Below are 18,336 nucleotides of genomic sequence, written 5' to 3'. Positions count from 1 at the left end.
TCTTTTTACATCAGGAAATTAATCAAAAGCAAAACATTTACTGGACATTTTGACAAAATTGCATTTGGGGGATGGAGTGGGGAAACAAAACACTGCATGGTGATATGGTTTTATTTCAAACTCAATTTTTTCAGAATGGAACATTTCAATTTTTCCATTTTGAAATGAAATTTTGGTTCAATGTTTAATTTTATATAAAATTATTAAAAATGGAAAGTCAGAATGAAACATTTTGATTTTCTTGAAACAAAATATGTTGATCATCCTGAAATACCGCCCCCTCCAAAAAAAAATTGGTTTAACATGAAATTTTAAAATATTTTGGCTTTGTTCCATTTTAGAATGAACCTCCCCTCTTCCACCCCTCCACTCCCCCCAAAAATGGAATTTCCCATAATGGAAAATCCAGTTCCCCCCCAGCTCCAATCGGTATATTAAAGATTGTCAGGCACTCGGATACTATGACAATGAGGTCCATGTAAATTACCTAAGATAGATACTTTAAAGGAACCAACTGTGAACCTACCAGAACTGTCTCAACAAAGAGGATGGTTACTAATGGCTTCCAGGTTAACATAACTTTACCCATTCCAGCACCCAGCTAACACTGACAATACAAATAGAGCTTGCATGCCTATTTCTGTTGATCATACTCAATGCAGATAACAAAATGTGAGCACTTGAGACTTGACTTTGAGCTACTGTTATTTCTGTTCTCTTTGCCTTGTTTGTCAGGTATGAAAATGTTCACCAGCCTATTTGTATTATGATTTGAGTCTGTGTCTTACTTACTGTTTGGCTGGGATGAGACTCCCAATTGTCAAACTGTGGTGATTTATTACATTAGCAGTAACTGACTTGCCCTTGAACTGCAGTACTGGGATCAATTGTCAGTCAGTTCTCTCATCAGCAGAGAGAAGCTTCCCAGGGAAGAAAGATTAAACTGAAGATGAAACATGGTTTTCTTTGTTAATATGCAATAAAACAATAATAATTACAAAAACACTTAATACAAAACACTTGAGTTGCTGAAGTTTGATCATGTCCTATCAGGTTTTCATGATAATCAGGGTCCAGACACCCCAGTGGAGAACAGGGGGTCTGAACCCCAAAATATGCAATTGAATCAAGTGATTGTATACAATATTATCATACTATAAAAGTGTATTGAGTAAAATATCATATAAAATTAGTGACATGCTGATTAGGAATAGCACTGTGTGGTTATGTATGGCTTGTGTATAAAGAGTTGTGTGTGTGTGCTGGAAATATGTTCCTAAAATGTGTTCGGGAAGCAGTGCATAAGGCAAGCCTGCCATAGATAAAGGACTGTGGATGTGTGTGTGTGTGACTGGCTTGCTTACAAACCGATGACTATGAAAGTATATTTACATATCGTGAAAACAAAGCAATCACGCTAACAAGCAATGGAGGAAGTAGTGTAGTGAGCACACCAGGGAGCAGAGTCAGTACTCCCAGAAAGTCTTCCTGGCTCTTGAGGACAACACTCTCTGATTCTGAGAACATTGGATCCTCCTACCAGGAAGGGCTAGAGATGCTTGTTAACTTGATATGTGGATGCTGGGCAAAGACATAGCTTGTTAGAATTAAATTGTAGGCACTAGAAAGGATGTCGGTTTTGTTTTGTCTGTAACCCTTTTCTATCTCCTTTATCCTTGTTTGGTATCACTTAAATCTGTTTTTTATTAATAAATTTATTCTTGGTTTTACAATAAACCATCTCAGTGCCATTACACTGAAGTAAAGAGTGAGTCCTTCGCAAACCTAACAGGCTGGGCTGTGCACTGTCTCTTTGGAGACAGCAAACTTAATAATTTCTGAGAGTGTCCAGTGAGAGGGTCTAGACGCTGCAGAGACATCTCTGGGGAATCACTGGTTGTTACCTCCAAGGCAAGATTTAGACTGGCAGAGACTTGTGGAGTTGCTAGTGAGGAGGATTGGGTATAAAGGAGGATCGACTGGTGTGGCAAGCAGATGACACTCAGTTTAAGCAAAACTCTTCCTCGCTGAGGCAGAGGGGTTACACAGTGGCTTATGGTTCTGGTTGTCCTGAGGAGAGCATCACAATTGTACTGTGTGGGGAAAAAAAACAGTCCAATGGACATCATATTTACTGTGCTTCAGTAATAAGGACTCGGAGAACAGACCTTTCCAAAGCCCAACTGGTTTAGAGCTGGCTAGCATAGTCCTTCATTGTTAGCCAGTTTCAATGAAAGCTCCATCCTTCCTTCCCAGAGTTTTTGTGGTGCCAAAATAATCATGTCTACACCTGCGTTGAAGAGTATCATACCCATCTCATTTGTGGATGGCTGTCTGGCTTGATCATGCACATTCACACTTCATTGCCCAGGATTTGCAAGTTATGGTCCAAATTCTTCTCACTCGTGTCAGTGCAATCTCATTGGCATCACTTGTATAACACAAGAAAATTTAACCTATACATTGATTTACAACGTTTTAAAAATGTATCCTGTTATATCAAAAGGAAGATTAAGGGTCTAATTCTACATACTTTATTCATGAGAGTAATCCTGAAAGTGAGAACTTCTCATGTTAGCAAGAGTTGCAGGATTGGACTTCAGCATTAAGCAGGCAGTGCTAGATCCAGCTTGCCTCTGGTAAAGGAGAGAAGAAATAATATGAAAGGAAGCTGCATAAGAGCGTGTGAGAAAATGTTACCTCTCCACATTTGTAGTATTTGTATTTTTTTTTTAAATAAGAAATATAACTGCACTACCCTTTCATTGAGAATAAAGGACATACTGATTTATGGGTAGTGGTAGATTATAATGGGGAATAGATAGGCAGCAGAATTTGTTTTCATTATGCAAATAAGTATAAAAGTGCTATCTGGAAACAGCAGTTTGAAGGAAAAAATAGTTACAAGTGTAAAATGCTAGTAAAAAAATATCATTGAATACAGTTTGTTTGCAAATGGGAAATAATTTACTATAGAAGATTTGAAAGATCAATTTGCAGTAAAGCTCAGCTTCCTGCTAGCTTCAGCTTAACACTTCCAATGAAGTTGAAAATTTTCATCCAGAAAACATACTAGGTAGAATTAATGTGTCAGATTCTGTGAATTTATGCTGGACATGTCAGTGAAGTTAATCCAGTGTAGTGGTACAGAGCTTGCACCAATATAGCATGGTTATAATTTTTTTTCAGTATGTAGCTTTCAATTTGTTTGTTTGTTTTTCAATACATGTTTGTATTTGACCCTCTAGCCCTATTGAAAAGTTTAAAGGAGCAGAAATAAAAATATGCATAAAAATATGCCTGGCCTCTACACAAACTAAGGCAATTAATTGAGTTTACAGATTTGCAGATATGCCCTTTGGCATTTGTTTGCGAAATTGACCATTTTAGGAGTGTTGACTCTTCAGTGGTGGTGCCAATTAGTTTTAATGTGGAAAATCTATCCTCCTCTGCAATTTTCTTTTTTTAATGTGATAATTAGTGCTGTGAAAGTTACCAGATGGAGTACACTATAGACTAAAGTCTTTTTAATTCTTTGAAAGATACAACAGAGGATGGATGGACTTGTTGAGAACTCAGAATTAAAGCTTGGTCTACACTACCAAGTTGTCACTATAACTACGTAATTCAGTGGAAAATCTACACCCCTGAGTGATGTAGTTATACTGACCTAACCCCTGGTGTAGACAGTGTTATGAGGCTGTGGAGTACCTAACATTGATGGGAGAGCTATGTAGATAGTGCTGCAGCAGTGCTATACGTGTAGACAAGCTGAGACGCCCAAGATGTGAGTTCTTTTCCTGGCTCTGCCATTGATTTCTTTGGTAAGCCTGGGAAGTCACAGTTAACATCTCTGTGCTTCAGTTATCTCTGTGTATAAAATGATGATGCTGTTATTGCACCTTTACTGAGTGGTAGCAGATCTGGGTCTCTTGACAGTTTCCTTTTGGGTGCAGAAACTGGTAACAAAGTCATATATTTTCTTAATGTAACTTGCTTATTTACAAAATATACATGGCATCTTTAACTCTATGGAATTTTATCCATCAATACACTGTAATGTGCAAACCATTAGTACCTTTTGCCAAACCAACACCTGCATATCAGTGGGATCATGTCTTTTAATTCACCAGTGTTTCTAAAGCACTTTGAAATCCCTCGATTGAAGGCACTTTACGGTTGAAAAGTAACTATGTCAGGGACGGTGGTAATGAAAAGAGCTCCAGAGCGTATCACTATCCTTGTGCCCACAATAGCATGTGGCTATCTTTTGGGGTCACTATTTGTAGAAGATTTCAGCTACCCAAGCTGCTACCTACCCTTCGCTTAACCTCCCCAAAGACCCAGTTTAGATTGTTACAAAGTGAAGACTATTTACTGACAATTTTACAGAAATAAAAAATCACTAAATAAGATAGACATAAGAATACATACTTAGATGGAAACTGCTGAAACCATCACTGCAGGAGCCCTAAACTGTACAGTTCCCACGAGTAGCTATTTTATTATCTGTCTTTTCAAAGTTATACAACTAAACATTCCTTAAAATATTTTTGCATCATGATTTTTGAGCACCTCTTCTTTCAGTTCACTTTCCTGGTATTTTTGATTGATGTAGCTGATTGGTAACTAGATATCCCTTAAAAACAACAAGGAATCCTTGTGGCACTTTAGAGACTAACATATTTATTTGGGCATAAGCTTTCATGCGCTAAAACCCACTTCATCAGATGCATGGAGTGAAAAATACAGTAGGCGCGCGTGTCTGTGTGTGTATATATAACAGTGAAGACTGGCCTGTCTCCCAAGTTCTGTGAGAGTGAGAGATCATCCTTCAGGATAGGTTGTAGATCCTTGATGATGCACTGGAGAGGTTTTAGTTGGGGGCTGTAGGTGATGGCTAGTGGCGTTCTGTTACTTTCTTTGTTGGGCCTGTCCTGTAGTAGGTGACTTCTGGGTACCCTTCTGGCTTGGTCAATCTGTTTCTTCACTTCCCCAGGTGGGTATTGTAGTTTTAAGAATACTTGATAGAGATCCTGTAGGTGTTTGTCTCTGTCTGACAGACTGGAGCAAATGCGGTTGTATCTTAAGGCTTGACTATAGACAATGGATCGTGTGATGTGGTCTAAATGAAAGCTGGACACATGAAGGTAAGTATAGCAGTCAGTAGGTTTCTGGTATAGGGTGGTGTTTATGTGACCATCGCTTATTTGCACTGTAGTGTCCAGCAAGTGGCTCTCTTGTGTGGACTGGTCCACGCTGAGGTTGATGTGGGGTAGAAATTGTTGAAATCCTGGTGTCCTCAAAAACAGACTTCAACAAGAAACTGCAGAATTGAAATTAATTTGCAAACTTGACACCATCAAATTAGGCCTCAATAAAGACTGGGAGTGGCTGGGTCACTACAAAAAGTAATTTTCCCTCTGTTGATATTCACCCCTTCTTGTCAACTGTTGGGAATAGGCCACTTCCACCTTGATTGAATTGCCCTCATTAGCACTAACCCCCCACTTGATAAGGCAACTCCCATCTTTTCATGTGCTCTAATACATATACCTGCCTACTATATTTTTCAGTCCATGCATCTGCTGAAGTAGGTTTTAGCCCACAAAAGCTTATGCTCAAATTAATTTATTAGTCTCTAAGGTGCTACAAGGATTCCTCATTGTTTTTGCTGATACAGACTAACACGGCTACCCCTCTGATAGATATCCCTTGGCAGCCTTGTGAGTTGTGTTCCCTGATCCAGTAGGATAAACAGGGTGAAGACAGGAGTTGAACATCTGTTTATATTACTTCTATTTTCTTCAAATTAAAATCTCTCTCACCAGCAGCCAGTGCAGTCAAGAACCAATTGTATACCTTGGGCATGTTCAGATCCAAGATTTTGGTTTGGACCTCTTTCCTCCCTGCCTCTCGCTCTTCTATAAACAGCAAGGTACCAATCCCGTAAACACTTATACATGTACTTAACTTTAACTTAGTCCCAGTCAAGTAAATGGAACTACTTACATGTTTAAAATTAAGTGCAAGCATATGTTCTTGCAGGACTGAGGCCTAAATTTTTATACCCCCTAAAGCTGGATAAATGTTCTCCATTTTGTTTTGTGAAACTGCATTCTAGCAAATTTTGCCAAACAAATACTGTACATCCATTTTTTTCAGTCCGTGAAGATTAAAGGTGAGCTTGACAATATCTTGTGTACGATGGAATTTTACCAAGGTTTAGTGATAATACTTTGCTAAAAGTATGTATTTCCATAAACTGGAGAAAACAATGTGAGAATTTGGTCAAACTTAAGTAATCCTCCCCCCCCCCCGCCATACTTACGAATGTATGAGGGAAGGGAAAAAATAACTAATCAATGTTTCTCAAAGCATAATATTTAGGAGACTGAACCAAACAGGCTGTGGGCAGTTAGAAGGTGAATTAGGATCTCTCATTCAAGCATTTGTTACACAAGGAAACTAACCTTTTATGAGAAGGAAAAAATTGATCAAGTGAGTAGCAAAACATAACACACACATTTGTCATCCTTGTGTCTATTAAATATGACTTAATAACTTGAAATAAAGCCACAATGAAAACTGTCCCACCTACTCATTTAACTAAATAAACCTAAATCAAATAAACTGGCTGCTGATGAGCCATGAACCTCTCATTATGAAACCTGAAGTTACAGGAAACTAATCTGATTTCATGTGTCCTTACCTGAATTAGGCCAAGTTTGTAGAATGAGATTGAGATTTGCAAATGTTTTGAATGACTCTTGACCAAGTTTGAAGTGAAACCCCTCTCTCGTACTGGGTGAGTTCGCTTTGAACGTGTGAGGTCATGAGAAATCTAAATGAAATTCTGGGTCTGATCTCACATGAATAGAAACTAGAAAGTAACAATAAACAAAACACTGTCAAGGTGTTCAAGAATAGGAACTGCCTAGTTTTGCTGAGCTCCATGGTTTACTCTCCTTAATACTGTTAGTGGTGGTGAAGTGTCACCTTACTGTGGTATCCAAATAAAATAAAGAAAAATAGGCCAAATTCTGCCTTTAATTATAATATATACCCCATATACTAGTTAATCCTGTTACAGCCTTGGCTAAGAAAGTTGGGTCTTTTTTGCTCAGAAAATAGAGGCTTCTGCTTTTAGATTCAGCGGTCGAGTTTGATCCCAGCTGCTGATGACCTTCTCAGGGATGCAAGATGTTACATATGCATATGGGCTTTCTGCTGGGATTAATGGGAGACATGCGTCAAAAGACAGAATTTGCTTCTACGTATGGGTTGTTTGTATTTAATATACATTAGTACTGATAAATTAAAATGCATAACTCCTCTTAACATTTCTTCTTATTCTAGCACTGGTATTTTTCAAAGATTGTACGAGTCTGGTATGTGACTGAAGATTGGGATTCCTTTCCACAGGATTCCTCATTTCATTCCTGAAATTTCTCTAGTTCATAAATTTCCATTTCATTGTATTTCTTTCATGTCTAGGAAGCATCCTTCTCTCTCTCTGGTGTCTTGGAGAATGCAGTGCATAAGTGGATTTATTTATTTATTTATTGGTTACTGTCAGGCTTATGATGATTGTGATTTTTTTTTCAGTGCAAAAATAAAGGCAAATGCATGAGTAACACAATTTTAGTCAGCAGCCCTGTTTACTTCAACCAGCAAATCATGTACAAACTTCTGCCCTGGCATAATAAATTCTCCTGGCAGGACATTATAGCTACACAAACTTACTCCTCTTGACCTACATCAGCAAAATAAGTTTTGTGCCTGATATATGGCTGTCATTTTTTGATGTCTCTTCTGAAATCCCAAAATATCACTCACTGTTAGTTAAAAACATAATCTAGCCAGAAGTATATGTAAGTCATGTTTACATTATAGTTTTAGGAGAATCTGAATCAGTTCCACAAAATGCAGATAAGCATATTAAAACTTCTATACTTCTCTGGTCTATGCTAGAAAATTGTCAACTTAAATACGTTGCTAGGGTGTGAAAAATCCACACCGAGCGGTGTAGTTAATCTGACGTAACCCCCAGTATAAACAGCACTATGTCAAGGGAAGAATTCTTCCATTCACTTAGCTACTGCCTCTTGAGGGGTTCTCCCACAGCATAGGTAGTGTCTACACTGAAGTGCTACAGTGGCACAGCAGTAGTGGTGCAGCATTTCAAGTGTAGACAAGCCCTCGGTAATCATAGATAAAAGAAGAAATTTACCTGTGGATTTAAAAAAAAAAGTTTCTTCTCTGCTGCTAAAGGAGCAGATGTATCACTGTTCATTTTTATTGCATTTCATTTTTTGGTTGGCCCATTTTTTTTCTTGTAAAATCCAGCTCTGGCAATTGGTTTACTCTAATATTTTCTCTACAAGCCTTGTGAATCAGCAGGAGAAAGGGGCTGAAGCTTTCTTCCTGTAGTTAATGCATCTGATCCTATGAACCCCTCAGTGCCAACTGATAAAGGGTTCACTGTCACTATAGCAACTCTTATCAGGCCTGATAAACTCACTATACCTAACCCATTGCTGTCAGAGTCTTTATCTATAAAGAATGTAATGTAAGCTATCAAATAAAAGATTTTTTGTATTGGTCATCATAAGCATTGCAAAATGTATGTATGAGTATCATGCAAGAAGTTGTCTGTATGTTAAAAAAAATGTTTAAACAGCCTGTGTTAATAAATAAGATTTTCCTAGGTGAAGGAATGTTGATTTACCTATCAGCCTAGATCTCTGATGTAAAGTAAGCAGGACAAGCCAACATAAAGGAAGCCCCATTTGCATATTAATGCAACAGGTTTGAGGGACATGTGAACTCAGCATCAAAGGGGGTTGTCTAGTGTTTGGTGTCATAACAGTGAGTTTTAGGGAAATATAAGGTGAAGCAAAAAGACAGTTTATCTATTTATTGAGGGAATCCCCTGATAGGATGTGGGAGAATCATGAAAATCTGGGTCCTGATTTGACTGAAAATCAGCTAGCTCTACAGAAAAACTTTGAGGGTGAGCAAACTACTGTAGCCAAAGGATTGTCACTTGCTAAACTTGTGCTTGGAGCCTTAGAAGTCTGTTATACTTTTGCATCATTTGTAACCAGTACTGTTTCTACTGTCCTTACTCAGTATCACTTAAAACTCCATTAATGAACTCCTCTTTGATTTGTCATAAGTAGATCTCAATGTAATATTACACAATGTGAATTCTTAGCTGAATGAAACATGCTGGTGTGTATACTTTCTGTGACAATGGCTGGATACGCCAAGGAAATGCTCAGGACCTGGGGTGCACCAAATGTTACCTTCAAGACCAAGTAAGAGCAGGCAGAATACTGAGAAGTTTGTCTGGGGTGGCTAAGAGTCTGAGGTGACTGGGAGCTGTCACTCAGTGTAGCACCAGCAAATATCTCCCTCACTGAGGCAGGAAGATAACAAGGTGACTCATATTTCTGAGTGCCTGAGAAAGTGTCACAGGATCCCAAACTCAAGTCGTCAGAAGGTATTTATACCGGTAACCATAATGGTTTGAGGGCGGGGCTGTTTGTTTTTCTGCAGTGGAGCTAAATGCTAAACCAATTAGTAAGGGCAAAGGAGAGTCATCTTTTAGAAGTGGCACTGGATAACTCAGTTGGGAAGAATCTTTATATTTTAAGACCTATTTTGAACCAGCCCAGGTTATTGGGATGAACAGGAACCACACCTTCCAACATAAGATGACAGCAAAGTCTCTGAATCCTGCCAGGAGCCTGTTAAGTTGAACTGAAGGGTTTCTTGAGCAGTATCATTTCTGCCAACAATCCTCAGAGAGGGCAGATAAGTTCCACCATTATAGTCCATGAAACCCATCATAGAACTGCACAGTTGGCTGCAGAGGTATGTTGCATGAAATAGGTCTCTAAAAACGTTTGTATCTCCCATGATTGAATGCAGTGCCAGTGTGGATGCAGGGCATTATAGCAAGTGTGTGGAACTCAGCTGCTTTTTTACTGTGCAGTGTGATCACATTCTCTTAAGTTAGGCCAGAGAAAGAGAAGTTACTCAAAATTGGATCAATTGCAGCAAGTCTGTAGGGAAGACAAACTCTTTGGGCATGAGCATTCTATTAAGATCGGAGTGCAGAATTTGAAATAAAAGGTGGCTTGTATATAATTTATTACATTTTAAAAAATGATCAAAACAATATGCATTGGATTTCATGGATAACGAAAGATGTGATTCTGCACTATAACAGTAAAGCTTTCATCAAAATGGTCCATCTGAAGAATAGAGTTTGGTCTTAAAAAATCCTGGTTTTTACTTCTGCATTTGTAGAAGTTGAGAAACATCATCTAAAATCTATGGCTGAAGTGTCTAGGAATGGCAAAGTATTATTCTTCTCAGTGTTAATGATATCTGCACTGTCCAAGATAAGCTACTCTCAGAATTTAGCAGTGAATTGTGTGAAGATGACAACATTAAGGCTTATCAACACATGGTGTTAGCAGCACCAGAGAATCCTTTGCTGTAGCTCATATATTTTTCATTTAAAAAACTAGAAGAGACTTTCAGTGTTTGTGAATGATGCCCTGTGGGGAACAATGGAGTCTGAACAGCTCTTAACATGGGTGAAATTCACCCCATGTTGAGGGGGGCAGGGCAGGGCTTAGCATCACTTAAGTTCCACTTGGAATCATTCAGGTCTTCCCACCCCCACTGCTCTCTTCTCTGGGTCATGTTCCTCTTCACCACAAGCACCTGGACTAGCATGATCAACTACCCCACTCCCTGGGTTGAGAATCACTGTGGTAGGCCATTATACTTTGATGGGAGAGTTCTAGAGGATCCCCTAGTGCTGCAGGTTGTGGTGTTTCAAGAGGTGGATCCCAAATCCCCATCATACTGTTATGAGGAGGCACTGTGCTGCTTCTTTTTGGATGAAACACAACCCAAGTTCCTAAGCACTTATGGTGGTTGAATATCTTTTGGCATCTTTCACAAGAGTTGGGGATGCTGATCATGGTTGCCTGGCCAAAAGTTTGGTATTTACTTTGTGCTTATTGTGCCTAAATTCTGCCTGCAGTTCCAGTAAGACTCAGCATTCTCCTTTCCTTGCTGACATAAGATGCTGCAGTTGCTCTGTGCAGTTTGCCATGGTCTCTGTAAACAGTTAGTGCATTTTTCTCACTAGAGACATCTGCATTCCAGTAGTGAGTAAAACAATTCCAAAAATCTATATTCTGTACAGCCTGTTAAAGTTTGAAAATCTCCTTGGAAGCTATTTGTATGACAGATAAGGAAAGGCAATGTAAGGCATAGACCATTATCAGTATAACAAGATATAGGTAATTTTATAGCAATCTGTTAGAATACACATGTATATTGTTATATAACCTATTATAATGTAGGTCTAGATAATGTTATTTAAACCTGGTATAATGCATGCAAGGTGCTGTATGGACATAGTCAAAGAAGGCAAGTGATATCCTATTTCATCTTGCCCAGATCTGCTGCAGGCTAATTAACTAAACATGATAATGACAATACTAATAAATAAAAATAAAACTATGTTTGGATACTTACAATACTTGAACTGTACTTCACAACAGCAGTGTTAATGTAGGGCTAAATCCTGCCCCTTTCACTGACTGACCTTAAAAATATTTTGCATTTTCATATAGCAGTGTAATGGGGTGCTGGTCAGGAGGTCCTGAGGCAGGCCCCTGTTAGCCCAGCTCCAGTTAAGAAGCATTAATTGGGGCTGGCTGAGTAGGCCATGCCAAATTGCTAGAAGAGTAGCACCTGCAGGCCTCATTAGCCAGGGGGCTATATAAGACTGGCTGGAAGAGGTGAGAAGGGAGGAGTAGCCACAGCTACCAAAGGTTATGCATCTCCACTGGCTGGAGACGCTAGCTGTCCCCCAGGTTGCTGGTTTGGAGCAGACTGTAAATAGAAGGTGGTGGGAGCTAGCACTGAAAATAAAAAGCACTGATGGTTGCACTCAGAAGTGGTCTGTGGCTGATTTGTTGCAAGGGCAAGTGAAGGCCTCATTACAAGTGGTTATAGGGAAGTATAGCTATCCACAGTACAGATGAGAACATTGAGGGTCCCATGTTAAGTGACTTGCCTAAGAGCCACTGTGGTGTAGTAGATTAAGTATAGGACATTGAGTTGTTACCTTGGACAAATCATTTAGATCTAAATTTTCAGAAATGGCTACTAATGTGGGGTGTCTCTCTCCTTTCTCTTCCCTTTTGCAGTTTTCCCTTTCTTCTGTTTCTTTTCCTCCCTGCAATTCATTTCTCTGCTTTCACTCTCCAGAAAATCCCCTGGTGCTTCTGCACTATTTGTGTTGTGGGATAAAGGAATAGGATCTCTGTTTAGGTGGCTTCTCGTGTTCACAGGAAGATGAGAAGCCAGGCAGGTATTTTAAAGAGTGCGACTAGCCAGTCTGCTCCCCAGATTTAGACTCCCCACCTAGGAAGCACTTCTGTAATAAGAGAGGAGTCTATTAATTCCCCCTCTCCTCTCCTACACACACAGTTCTTCTCCTCCAATTTCTGCTAGTGTCTTCAGCTGCTACCCACCTGCTGTCTCCTACTCTCAAGGCAGCCATTGCACAGGGAAGGAAGGGCAGTCATTGGAATTGTGAAACTCACTTTGTGTTTGTTTGTTTGTTTGTTTGTTTTCCACTGTTTCTGCTGCAGGCTGAGTCCAAGTCCACCTTCTCTTTGAACAGTACCATTCACAACAGGGCCCTAACCCTGACTGGGGTCACTTGGCTCCACCACTGTATAAGATTTGTTTGCTAGATGCCAAGCTCCTGCTGCTCCCGTTGAAGTTTGTTGAAATACTAAGAGTTGAATGCCACTAAAAATCAGACCTTAAGGTGTAGATCCACCTCTTGTATGACACCTCAATCTGAAAAAGTTCCTCAAAATTTGTCACCTGGAAAGAATGGCTCAGGTGTGGGGGATCTCACAGGTTTGGGATATTGTCAGCGGTGAAGACCAATGCAAATAATTCATTTAGCTTCCATCCTTGTCTTCCTTGAGTGCTCATTTAGCATCTTGATTGTGCACTGGCCCCACTGCACAATTTTGTAGACTTCCTGCATCTGGTGTACTTTATTTATTTATTTATTTATTTATTTTGCTTTTAGATTTTGTGTCCTTAAATCTTTCTTGTCCTGCCTAATTATACTTTTACACTTGACTTGCTGGAGTACGTGCTCCTTTCTGTTTTCCTCATTAGGATTTGACTTGCAATTTTTAAAATATGCATTTTTGCTTTTAACTATTACTCAGCTGTTTTGCCATGGTGACATTTTTGATTCCTCTTCCTGTTTTGTTTTTATTTATTTAGTCTGAGCCTGTATCACGGTGTTGTTTTTAAACAGTTTCCATGCAGTTTGCAGCCATTTTACCCTTGCGAGTGTCCTTTTTAATAATCTAGGTATCTCATGAGATCTGTAACCCTCATACCTGACAGGCAATTTAACACACAGTTCTCCTGGTCATCACAAATCCAGCAACCTATATTTGTAATAATCAAATCCTCCATTACTATTACCTGACTCTTCCTAGTACCTGGCATCCCTCCCCAGGAGGGGTATCCTCAGTGCGAGAGGATACCATGACATCATCTAAAAGGATGTGGAATTGTCTTCCTGTGCTCCAGCTTGATGCTCTCCTTCCCTAAGACTTTCATCCTTCTTAACAGCACACAGACTGCCAGACACTCTGTTGTGTCCCTGAAAGAGTCATCTATGTACTTCTCTGTCTTTGAGGGCCATGACTTGCTTGCACCATACACACACATACAGCACATGTGCAGGAGGCAGGTAATCGTACATGCTTCATTCAATGCAATAAACTCAATAATCCCATCTCTGCTGCTGTATATCTGCCTGCATTATTTTTTTTATATCTACTTGAGGTATTTTTTTGAGGTGGGTTTATTGTCCTGAGTTGGGATTATGTTTGTTAGGTGTGTCTGCCTCTCATAGCCCCTCACAAAACTCCCTTGTTTGCTGCTCCTGAGTGATCATCTCTGGTCACTTAGGAACTTGGCTTTGTAAACCCCTGTTTTCCCTGAATTAGCCCTGCCCACTTGCCAAGGGATTTTAAAGAGGTTAGGGATCAAAGGACAGCAGGCTAGAGCCTTTTGAGTAAGCTCTGAGCCTAGCTTTGCAGGCTACTTGGCTCAGCACACAGCCCCCAAAGAGACCACACTGTAATCTTCAAGCAAGCACATAACAAACCAAGAAACTCACACTCCTTCACCTGGAGAACACCCCCCCCCCCCCAAACACACACAATATATAAAACTATATAAAAGAATAATCAGCCGACATAATATCAAAACCCATGTACAACAAAATAATCAACTGACCAGTAATTGAAAACGAACATATTGCCTGCTCACCACATTCCTCAAAGGCTTTTTATACCAGATCACCAATCTCTAGCAATCAGGGCACTCATTTCTCTGCAGCAGCTTCATTCCAGTGCAGTCTATGGCAACAAAGAGAGCAGGCTGTCATTTGCCCTTCCCTGGCTTCCATAGTCTGCTGCTGCCACTGGAGAAGGAGTGAGGCCTGCCATGAACCTCCCTTTCTGCAACTACTACTCTATTAGAAGTTTCTGTAATGCATGGCTAGGCATCACTTCAGCCATTTTGGCTAGTTAATTATACGTCTGTCTGAAAGTCCGAGGGATTTCTTTAGTTTTTAATAATAGTGTGTGCTGCTGAACTATGTCAAACCTCCGCTGCTTGCTGCACAAATCCTCCATTGTAGAGGAAGTGGACAACCTTGACATACAGTAGTGGATTATTATTAGAATAATATTTAAATCAGATTATAAAAGCAGCTTTGCAAAAGTGTCATGGAAATTTACTGGCTCATCCTTTACTCTGTTGATAAAAATATTTTACTTTCCTGTCAGAATAAAATGTTTGCCTCTGAGTGGGTGAGTAGTTATTTGCAAAGCTGATCTATATCAAATTGAACCATCACTGCATATAGAAAATTCTTTAATTGGGAGCACATACCTGTGTTAATCTGTGGACACCTGCCTCTGCAATATATTTTTATTATTACATCAAGCTTTTTACTCCTGCTGGACAATAAAGTACAATATTGTCCTTATTAAAAGAAACAAATTATGTTGTCTTGTTAGCTAGAGGTGTGGTATGGTCTGGAAACTGGTGTAAGGAAGATGAAAAGAAAATCATTTTTTTTTCTCTACTATAGAGACAAGTTGAAAAGATGGCTATTATTCTACCTACTGTTGCATGTTTATGTTATCTGAACTGCCTGGTCACAAGTGGGTGTTCTGTGACTATTATAGCAGTCCATGACAATGAAACAAAATTAATGGTTGATGTACTAGTAATTGATATCAAAACAGGCTTAGATTTGGGTTATTTAGTGATTCATCTTAGCCAAGTAATCATAGCAAGGTTTTTGTGCTAAACTTTTCCTTGCCATCCCCAGCTGCAAAAAACCTTTCTTTCAAACCTCCTTGACTCAGCAAAATTATCAGTTGTAGCCCACTCCAGAACAAGCATTTTGTTCACTTTAAACATCGTATGTGGTCCACTGCTGCCATTACCAAGTATGGGTGGCCAACAGATTCAAACAATGTTTGGACCTTTTGGTCATGTCCTAGCTATTACCTATACCCACCCACATACAAAAAATGGGGCAGGACAGGTCACCAGTATAGAGCAATCTGGATCATTTGGTAAGCTGAGTGCAGGCAAACTATGTGCATTTTAATAAAGCTAAATATATATGTTACCCATATACCTCCTGGGTGTAGTGTTCTGTCCCATCTGGAGGGAGTGACGGAGAGAGAGATAGGGAGAGACATAGACAGAATTCTCTACAGCCTTAGCCAACAGCTAGTTGGCTTTTAGCTCCTGTGGGAGAGGCTCATGCACTAAGCTCCAGAGGTCTCAGGTTTGATCCCACCCGCCAATGATGGGTCTGTCGACATTACATATACATCCAGGAACAAAAAATGCAGGTCATACTTGTAGGATGGGGGTGTCTATACTAGGAAGCAGTGACTCTGAAAAAAGATTTGGGGATCATGGTGGCTAATCAGCTAAACATGAGTTCCCAGTGTGGCCAAGAGGATAATGCGATCCTTGAATGCATAAACAGGAAAATCTCAACTAGGAGTAGAGAGGTTATTTTACCTCTAGTCTTCCACTTCTGGAATACTGTGTCCAGAGCTGATGTTCACGATTCAGGAAAGATGTTAATAAATTGAAGGAGGTTTGGAGAAGAGCCATGAGAATGGTTAAAGGATTGGAAAACGTGCTTTATAGTGATAGACTCAAGGTGTGCAGTCTATTTAGCTTAACAAGAAGATGATTAAGGAGTGACTGGATCACAGTCTATAAGTATCAACATGGGGAACAAATATTTGATAATGGGTTCTTCAATCTTGCAAAAGAAAGGTATAACATGATCCAATGGATGGAAGTTTAATCTAGACAACATCAGACTGGAAATAACATGTAAATATTAAACTTTGAGAGTAATTAACCATTGGAACAATTTACCAAGAGTCGTGGTGGATTCTCCGTCACTGTCAATTTTAAAATCAAGATGGGATTTTTTTTAAGCTCCAGTGCTAAAGGAATTATCTTGCAGAAGTTCTATGGCCTCTCTTATACAAGAGCTCAGACTAGATTATCACTGTGGTCCCTTCTGGCCTTGAAATCTCTGAATCCATAGAGTCAGTGGTGTGGGCTGCAGAATCCAGTTTGCATGACCTCTCTGCTTTGAACAAAAATGATCCAATTACACTCAACGTTGGCTCTTCCGTGACCCCCTGGAGATGTAGAATAGGATTGTATCCCACAGAAATAAGAGAAAAAATATAGCCTACGCAATGGTCAGGATGTGCTGATATTTTTCATTTCATTTTGGTTTTAGTATTATTGAGAGGCTCCAAATACCTAAAGATTTCATTTTCTCAGCTAGACTCTGCTAGCAGTGTATGCTAGAGATGCTCTTTCCTTCTGGAGGTAGGGAGTTCAGGATTATAAATAACACATGAAGTTTTTCTCTCTCTTCATTTTGGCCTCATATCCCATGTTTAACCTCCTCTCCACACCTCCAAATGTATGTTGAGTCTCACATGAAGAACATGATGTCCATGCTAAGAGAACTAGCTGTCTTCTCTAGACTGAAATGGCACGTTAAACCAGCTATCAGGGGAATTCTCCAAGTCCTGAGTGATAGTTTGTATGATGCTCCTAGCCAGCCAGAGATGCTCTTATTGTTACAGGCATAGTAGGAATCCAGAGCTCAGAACTCAGCCTTTTTGTGACTAAAACCTTAAGTTCTGAGGAAGTTCCAGTGTGCAACTTGACTCTTGACCCCACTAAAGTCAATGGTGGTTTTGTTATTAACTTCAGTGGAGCCAGGATTCTACCCCAGATTTTTAAATTTAAAGGGCCAGAATATATCAAAGGGCCAGATAAAACAAAGACTGTGAACTCTATTAATGAATAAAATTGAAAATAGAAATCTTCAGTCATAGTACTGAAATGAGAACAAATGCATAGTCCTTATACCACCACTTATGGCAATGGGTAGGACAGAGAGCCAAATAGTTTTCTCCATTCTTTAAAATTGCTAATCTGATGTAAATAAACACTTTGTCTTTTTGTGCAAGAATTGTGTCCATGTTCCAGTAGTTTAGGGCCAGTTCCTTTATCCAATTTGCAGCTGGGAGAATCTCTTTTATCCCACGTGACTGCTTGATTTCCATGCCACTAAGGAAAACCTAGCCTTAAGCACAAAGCAGACTAGGTAGATGTTTGAGGCTCTTTTCTTTAAGTGCCCCACAAATGCTGCAATCCATATCTCAACTTGCTCTCTTCCACTAGAAGCAGAACCAAAGAGGAAGAGAGAAATTTGCCACATGCTACATCAGGCAATTCCTGGCCTGATTGTCTTCCTGCCAGCACCTTGGGACCTTGCAAATCATAATGCCAGCCCTTCCACGTGTGCCAACATGATGTGTGGGGTTGCAATTAGCTCAAACCCTTGGGTGTCATGCAGCAATACAATGTGTTACCTATTTGTCAACGAAGCAGTTGGGCCAGTTCTTCAAAATTTAGTATTCTTAGGAGATGAAAAGCCAGGTTTTAATAGGAGACCTTAACCAATTCATTTGTGCTTTTGGGAGCTAAGCGATCCAAGTCTAAGTTTAAACCCTAATACAAATATTTGCCAAAGATTTCATGAAATTAAAAATAGTGGGGTATGTTAGCGAGGTGGGTTATGTGACTGATTAGGCTGCAATAGGATTTAACTCCTTGTCT

The 18,336-nt window shown here is 39.6% G+C and overlaps 1 protein-coding gene across 11 annotated transcripts in view; it reads left to right on the top strand.

Moving 5' to 3' along the window:
* RGS7 (regulator of G protein signaling 7) overlaps window positions 1–18,336 on the top strand; it is a 427,776-nt gene that overhangs the window by 279,276 nt on the left and 130,164 nt on the right. The gene's annotated exons all lie outside the window — the stretch shown is intronic.

This window comes from Mauremys mutica, chromosome 3, assembly GCF_020497125.1.
Source record: "Mauremys mutica isolate MM-2020 ecotype Southern chromosome 3, ASM2049712v1, whole genome shotgun sequence".
Classification (NCBI taxonomy): Eukaryota; Metazoa; Chordata; order Testudines; family Geoemydidae; genus Mauremys; species Mauremys mutica.
The sequence above is the reverse complement of the archived record's forward strand: the minus strand, read 5'-3'. Positions and strand labels throughout refer to the sequence as shown.